This window comes from Pseudophryne corroboree, chromosome 5, assembly GCF_028390025.1.
Source record: "Pseudophryne corroboree isolate aPseCor3 chromosome 5, aPseCor3.hap2, whole genome shotgun sequence".
Classification (NCBI taxonomy): domain Eukaryota; kingdom Metazoa; phylum Chordata; class Amphibia; order Anura; family Myobatrachidae; genus Pseudophryne; species Pseudophryne corroboree.
The window spans coordinates 477,696,154-477,703,759 of NC_086448.1; the positions used below are offsets into that span (position 1 = coordinate 477,696,154).

At 44.9% G+C, this 7,606-nt stretch overlaps 1 long non-coding RNA gene across 1 annotated transcript; it reads left to right on the forward strand.

The window, feature by feature from the left end:
• The first annotated feature begins 4,539 nt into the window (after positions 1–4,539).
• Positions 4,540–7,388, forward strand: LOC134929141 (uncharacterized). The gene is made up of 3 exons (XR_010178318.1): positions 4,540–4,656; positions 4,976–5,114; positions 7,185–7,388. It is a non-coding gene; the product is annotated as an uncharacterized LOC134929141 (long non-coding RNA).
• The last annotated feature ends 218 nt before the right edge of the window (positions 7,389–7,606 follow it).

The following is a 7,606-nucleotide window of genomic DNA, read 5'->3' on the forward strand; positions in this document are numbered from 1 at the left end:
TATGGAGCGTTTTTCAGGCAGACAACGTATAATACTGGTGGTCACTGGTCAGCAAAACTCTGCACTGTACTCCTCCTATAATACTGCTGGTCCCCAGAATAAAGATATGCAGCCCCCTGAAACAAAGTGAGAGGACGCCAGCCACGTCCTCTCACTATCATTTCCAATGCATGAGTGAAAAATAGCGGCGACGCGTGGCTCCTTATATAGAATCCAAATCTCGCGAGAATCCGACAGCGGGATGATGACGTTCGGGCGTGCTAGGGTTAACCGAGCCATACGTGAGAATCCGAGTTTGCCTCGGACCCGTGTAAAATGGGTGAAGTTTGGGGGGGTTCGGTTTCCGAGGAACCGAACCCGCTCATCTCTAATCAGGACATGCATGATATCTCAGTGATGACAGGGCTGCATGTGACAGGGCCAGTGACTTGATGTGAGGAGGGGAATGGAGGCAACATGAAGCCACAGACTGAGAGTTGTATAGTGGGAAGAGTATTGTCCCTTGTTGGGACCAAAAATGGGTGCAGCCACTACACAAAGTGCATCAGTGAAGCAAGATATGCCTATATACCAGATCTCCTATCAACATAAATTAACAAGCTTTCATTGTAATTTACCATCCTCATCCCATAGCAAAGCATAGGTATTCAGCTATCTACAATGTTATTTATACTGTGTGTTTGATATTTACATTTACTTTTGTAAACAGACATTCTTAAAATCCGGGGCAAAGCCGGTTACTCCAGCTAGTACTAAATCATCTGCCACAGTAGCAATATTCTGAGCATATTGGAAGTCTCGCAACAGAACATTTATAGATGGGGTTTAAGATCATACATGTTAACAGTCAACAATATGCTATGTCGGCATGCCCTCTTATGGATTCTATGTAAGTCATTAGCAAAACCAAATGCTCTGTCTACATACAATACAGCGCAGTCACAAGGTCGTCATGCAATAAGTGATATGCCGGCCAGACTCTTATATCTAAGTTTCCCTTTGATGCTTTATCCAAATAATGTACTAACAATGACATTACTGTGAAGTGAAGGAGAGATGATTAGGATGGTCACCTGTAACACACATGCAATGTTTCTGTGACATGGAAAAATAATGGAAGAAATGTTATGGAGTCACCTTCATTGTTGTCCTAGTTCACAGGTTCTCAAACTCGGTCCTCAGGACCCCACACGGTGCATGTTTTGCAGGTCTCCTCACAGAATCACCAGTGACATAATTAGCTCCACCTGAAGACCTTTTAAAATGTGTCAGTGAGTAATTAATACACCTGTGCACTTGCTGGGTTACCTGCAAAACATGCACTGTGTGGGGTCCTGAGGACCGAGTTTGAGAACCACTGTCCTAGTTGATAGGATAACCAGAAGAGTAGCTTTGGGTAGAGTGTCATGAGATGGAATGAAAACCAAAAAGTTATGTACCCTCCAGGCTCCGTACTCATCAGTCCGGCTGTCGGTACAATGGTGCCACAGGGCACAGCCACGCTCACTGCAGGGACGTGCGGTGAGCTAAATGGTTCAGGAGGCACTGGCTAACCCCAGAGCCAGATTTACATGCAATATATGAGCCAATGGGTACATCTGGGGATTATACACAGGTGCAGCATTATAAACTCCTGGAAATCTGGTGAGTTTTGATTAGAGATGTGTGGAAAGGATACACAGGTGAGGCACTGCCTCACCTGCCATAGACTTTTTACTCCAGAGTTTGGGCTATAAAAAGGATTAGAATAATGCAAAGAAGATATTTCAAATAAATTATCTGTATTTTTCATATATTTTATTCAGTGAAAACTGTGGTTTAAACGTAAGTATGACAGGAAAGGCTCTGCCTCACCTGCCTCACCCCACCGCATGTCACTGGCTCACTGTCCACTCAACCTCTTTCCAACACGTCCAGCGGGTGTGAACAAGTCGAGTGGATGTCATTACCTATTCCCTGTGAATGTCACCTTGTGGGCCCGCCTTATAGTTTTATATACGCTGATATTGAATAATACATTTCTAGTGCGCCACAAAAAAGACAACTCTTATTTCTCCTCCTCTTTATACGTTCATGGGTTACACAGGTTCTGTGTCTGATTAAACCAGGTGAAATGCAGACTTGAGGTCAGCCAGCCACAGAAACTGTATAATTCGTGAGTTTACTGGTTTAATGGGATAGTATAGCTAGTATAGCTCTCTCTCTCTCTCTCTCTCTCACTCTCTCTCTCTCTCTCTCTCTCTCTCTCTCTCTATATATATATATATATATATATATATATATACTGCTCAAAAAAATAAAGGGAACACTAAAACAACACAATGTAACTCCAAGTCAATCACACTTCTGTGAAATCAAGCTGTCCACTTAGGAAGCAACACTGATTGACAATCAATTCCACATGCTGTTGTGCAAATGGTATAGACAACAGGTGGGAATTATAGGCAATTAGCAAGACACCCCCAATAAAGGAGTTGTTCTGCAGGTGGTGACCACAGACCACTTCTCAGCTCCTATGCTTTCTGGCTGATGTTTTGGTCACTTTTGAAAGCTGGTGGTGCTTTCACTCTAGTGGTAGCATGAGACGGAGTCTACAACCCACACAAGTGGCTCAGGTAGTGCAGCTCATCCAGGATGGCACATCAATGCGAGCTGTGGCAAGAAGGTTTGCTGTGTCTGTCAGCGTAGTGTCCAGAGCAAGGAGGCGCTACCAGGAGACAGGCCAGTATATCAGGAGACGTGGAGGAGGCTGTAGGTGGGCAACAACCCAGCAGCATGACCGCTACCTCCACCTTTGTGCAAGGAGGAACAGGAGGAGCACTGCCAGAGCCCTGCAAAATGACATTGATCAAGCCACAGATGTGCATGTGTCTACTCAAACGATCAGAAACAGACTCCATGAGGGTGGTATGAGGGCCCGACATCCACAGGTGGGGGTTGTGCTTACAGCCCAACACTGTGCAGGACGTTTGGCATTTGCCAGAGAACACCAAGATTGGCAAATTCGCCACTGGCGCCCTGTGCTCTTTACAGATGAAAGCAGGTTCTCACTGAGCACATGTGACAGACGTGACAGAGTCTGGAGATGCCAAGGAGAATGTTCTGCTGCATGCAGCATCCTCCAGCATGACCGGTTTGGCAGTGGGTCTGTAATGGTGTGGGGTGGCATTTCTTTGGGGGGCCGTACAGCCCTCCATGTGTTTGCCAGAGGTAGCCTGACTGCCATTAGGTACCGAGATGAGATCCTCAGACGCCTTGTGAGACCATATGCTGGTGCGGATGGCCCTGGGTTCCTACTAATGCAAGACAATGCTAGACCTCATATGGCTGGAGTGTGTCAGCAGTTCCTGCAAGACGAAGGCATTGATGCTATGGACTGGCCCGCCCATTCCCCAGACCGGAATCCAATTGAGCACATCTGGGACATCATGTCTCGCTCCATCCACCAACGCCACATTGCACCACAGACTGTCCAGGAGTTGGCGGAAGCGTTAGTCCAGGTCTGGGAGGAGATCCCTCAGGAGACCATCCGCCACCTCATCAGGAGCATGCCCAGGCATTGTATGGAGGTCATACAGGCACGTGGAGGCCACACACTACTGAGCCTCATTTTGACTTGTTTTAAGGATATTACATCAAAGTTGGATCAGCCTGTAGTGTGTTTTTCCACTTTAATTTTATATACACACACACACACACACACACACACACACACACACACACACACACACACACACACACATAACGGAAAATGATTATTTCAGCCTCTTAGATAAAGAGCTTTATTTCCTTATAAAATATAAGCGGTGGTTTAGTTCTCAAAATTCCTGTCACTTATGTTTTCCCTTTACCTATATATTGAGGCACTCTGTGCAATATTGCCTTATACTTCATTTTCTACACTAGTCTCATTTTTTTAAACTAGAAACTCATGTATATCCAGTTGTAATTGGTGTATATGTAAGATAGCTGTAACTCTGTAGCTTTGCTGCTGGTTACTGTGACATCACACCTAGCCTGTGACATCACTAGCCTGTGACTTCACAATGCTTCTTCCTGTAACATTCTATCTACAGCTGCTTACGTTTCCAGTTTCCATGCAGGAAGACAGGTAGGAGGAGGTGAGTCCTACATAGCAGGGTATGATGGAGGGGGGTAAGGAAGACAGAGTACAGTATAGTCAGCTGAAAGGCAAGACATGATAGACAAAACAGGAAATACAGGTACAAGGACACATAAATAGGAGAAGTGCAGGAAGGAACGACATATTTAGGAATAAAAATGTAGCGTTACAGGAATAAAGAGGGCAGTATGGAGGATAAGCACACATTCATAGGATGCAGATAACCTGGGTCTCTATGAGGCAGGATCGTGGCTTTTGGATGAAAAAGTTAATAAAATAGATAAATGGGATATTGATAACTTTGAAAGTATCTTGTTTGTTTTAAGGAAAATTAGGAAACTGGTTGATTCATGGACATTTTATTGTACTTAAACTAGTACTATGCTTAATGATAGTCTTTTGTGTTTTTTAGATCATCTGACAAAGAGATTTGCAGAGTGTCGGGTGACCGGCAAAGAGATCTGCAAAGTGTCAGTTGAAGACGACGGGAGGGGTCGCAGAGGTAGCAACGACTGGAGTATAACATGCAGGAGGTAAGTTACCATACTCTCTCTGCACATGTTACATCTGCCCCACCTGCAGGGCACATGGTTTTGTCCATTAGAGAACAAATTTGCTGCTGCGATCAGGTCTGAATTAGGCCCAGTGTATGATACTCACATGGTCCTAGCACTAGGGAAGATAAAACCTGGAGCAGATAACTTGGGTCTCTATGAGAAAGGATCTTGGGTTGTGGATAAAAAGTCAATAACATAGATAAATTGCAAATGAATAAAAATGAAAGTACGTAACAAAATGTAGTAGTATAGTTATACACATAGTATGTCTGAACAAGAACTTCTGGTTATTTAGATCATCATTTGGCAAAGTTCTGGCAAAGAGATTTGCAGAGTGTCGGGTGACCGGCAAAGAGATCTGCAAAGTGTCAGTTGAAGACGACGGGAGGCGTCGCAGAGGAATTAGTGACTAGAGACTGAGTAGCATGCAGGAGGTAAGTTACCAAACTTGTGTAATTGTGTGTGTGGTGGGGGGTATTGAGAGCACAGTACAAAACATAGGGTCTATGGTGGGGGAGAGCGGACAATACAAAACATGCAGAAAGGGGCAACTTGGTATAGCAAATACAGATGGTGTGGGGGCACAATACAAAAACATAGAAATTGTGGCGTACTCTATGGGACATATAGAGGAGGGAAATACACTTTTGGGGGTTGCGAGATGTAGTACATACTGTAAAACAGAAAAACAGGAAGGGGGTGGGGAGCATGATACAGAATGGGTGTGGTATGAAAAGTAGATAGTAACTAGGTCAACAGTGTCTAGGTTGACCACTATTGGTTGACAGCAACTAGGTCGATAGGGTCTCTAGGTCAACAGGGTCTTTAGGGCGACATGTCTAGGTCGTCAGGTCAAAAGGTTGACATACTTTTTTATGTTTTTTTGTGTAGTTTTATTCGTAGAGTGACCGGGAACCCCAATTAATGCACTGTGTCCCCTCGCATGGCTCTCTTCACTCGCCATGCTTCGGGCAAGGTGCCTCACTTTGCTCGGCACAGATTACCATTCCAATCATAGTCCACGTGGATCGTCAAGTATGAAAAGGTTCAAAAAAAGATTATTTTTTTAAAAAATAACTCATGTTGACCTTTTGACCTGTCGACCTAGCACATGTCGACCTAGAGACCCTGTGGACCTAGAGACCCTGTCGACCTAGTTACTGCCGAACAATAGTGGTCGACCTAGATAGTGTCGACCTAGTTACTGTCGACCTAGAGACCGGATCCCATACAGAACATACAGATCGGGGGAAGAACAATACAGATCAGGGGAGATAGTGAAATGGCTGATATTTACAGTATATCAATGAACTGGGGGCAGGTGTACAAAGCCTGGGAGAGTGATAAAGTGGAGAGAGATAACCTAACAACCAATCAGCTCCTAGTTGTCATTTTCAAACACAGCCTGTAACATGGCAGTTAGGAGCTGATTGGCTGGTACTTTACCTCTCTCCACTTTATCACTCTGCAGGGCATAATACATCTCCCCCATAGAATAACCAAATTATGAAATGGTACAGAATGGTATAAATGATGTGAATTGGAGCTGTAACAAGTGACTGTTTCCCTATCTTTACGTATAATAAAGGTGACATAGTCCTTTCCCTAGAGTCCTTCTCCTTACCGCTCAGGGGGCCTGATTCAGATGCAGACGCAGAGCTGCTGTTGCACCAAGTGGCTCAATGCTTTTTCACTGTGCATGCGTGCAAGCTGCACTGCGCATAAAATGAAATCAAGCTCACATAGAGGATCCCATCACAAAGTGATTGACAGGAAGTCAGCGTTTGAGGTGGTAACGGGGGTGGCTAACTGTATACAGGCATGTCAGGTCCGTTCAAACGCCGTTCCATGTGCGTGCATAAATTACCCATAGCGACCTGTATTACTGCTGGAGAGCCCCCTGTGTCTAGGAGACTTGCTCAGCCTACGACTGCTCAGACTCACGATGCAAATGTGAATGTCAAAATTGCAGCAGCGATCGCTTCAACAACCACAACTGAATCAGGCCCACAATTACACCATTATATTTTACTATTTTATCACATTTAACAACTAATGGGTCAGTTTAATTAGGTGCGAGTTTGTCTTACAACAGCCACACTTTCCGGTAGCCCCATAGGCTGAATATGGCCATGAAGGGTGTGAGTTTGGATGCTGTTGAAACGTCGCAGCAATGGTAACTCGAACCTAATTGGATTGACCCCTAAATGTTAGCAATTTATGGCTTTTATTATTTACTGGTCAAATTTCTTTTCTGAAGGTACCCACTAATTACTATAAGAGAGAACTTATCCCCCCAATGTGTGTATTGTATAAAAACAATGGGACCTTTGAGATAATTGTCCTTACTTTAGGTATTTTCCATGTCCTCAGTAGTTAGAGTAACATATTTACATAGAGAGATTTTTCTCTCTACACAACCACACCACTGTTTGCAGTTTGTCTCTCTGCTTGTTCATCCACTAACAATGATTTATCATCTCTTCCTCTTCATCTACATGCAGTGGGTGATCCCTGAATAGCTGCCGTGGGAGGAGAGCTGCGGACACATGCTCCAAATGTTGGGACATATGCATTACCTATTAGGAGATGCGGTAGAGATGCCGGCTGTCGGGTTTACGGCAGTCAGAATACTGACACTGGGATCCCGACACTCTTCAGAATCCCGACGTTGGAACTCCGAATGGGCAAGGATACCGACGCCCGTGTCACCACGATCATAGGTTTAGGGCTGGGCAAGGGGGGTTAGGTTTAGGCATCAGGCATGGGTGGAGGGGATTGGTTAGGCTGCGGGGGAGAGAAGGTTAGGTTTACGCATCAGGCTGGGGGGTTAGGTTTAGGCATCAGGTGGGGGGTTAGGTTTAGGAAGCAGGGATAGAGGGTCGGTGGTTAGGTTGTGGGAAAGGGAGGATAGGTTTAGGCAGCA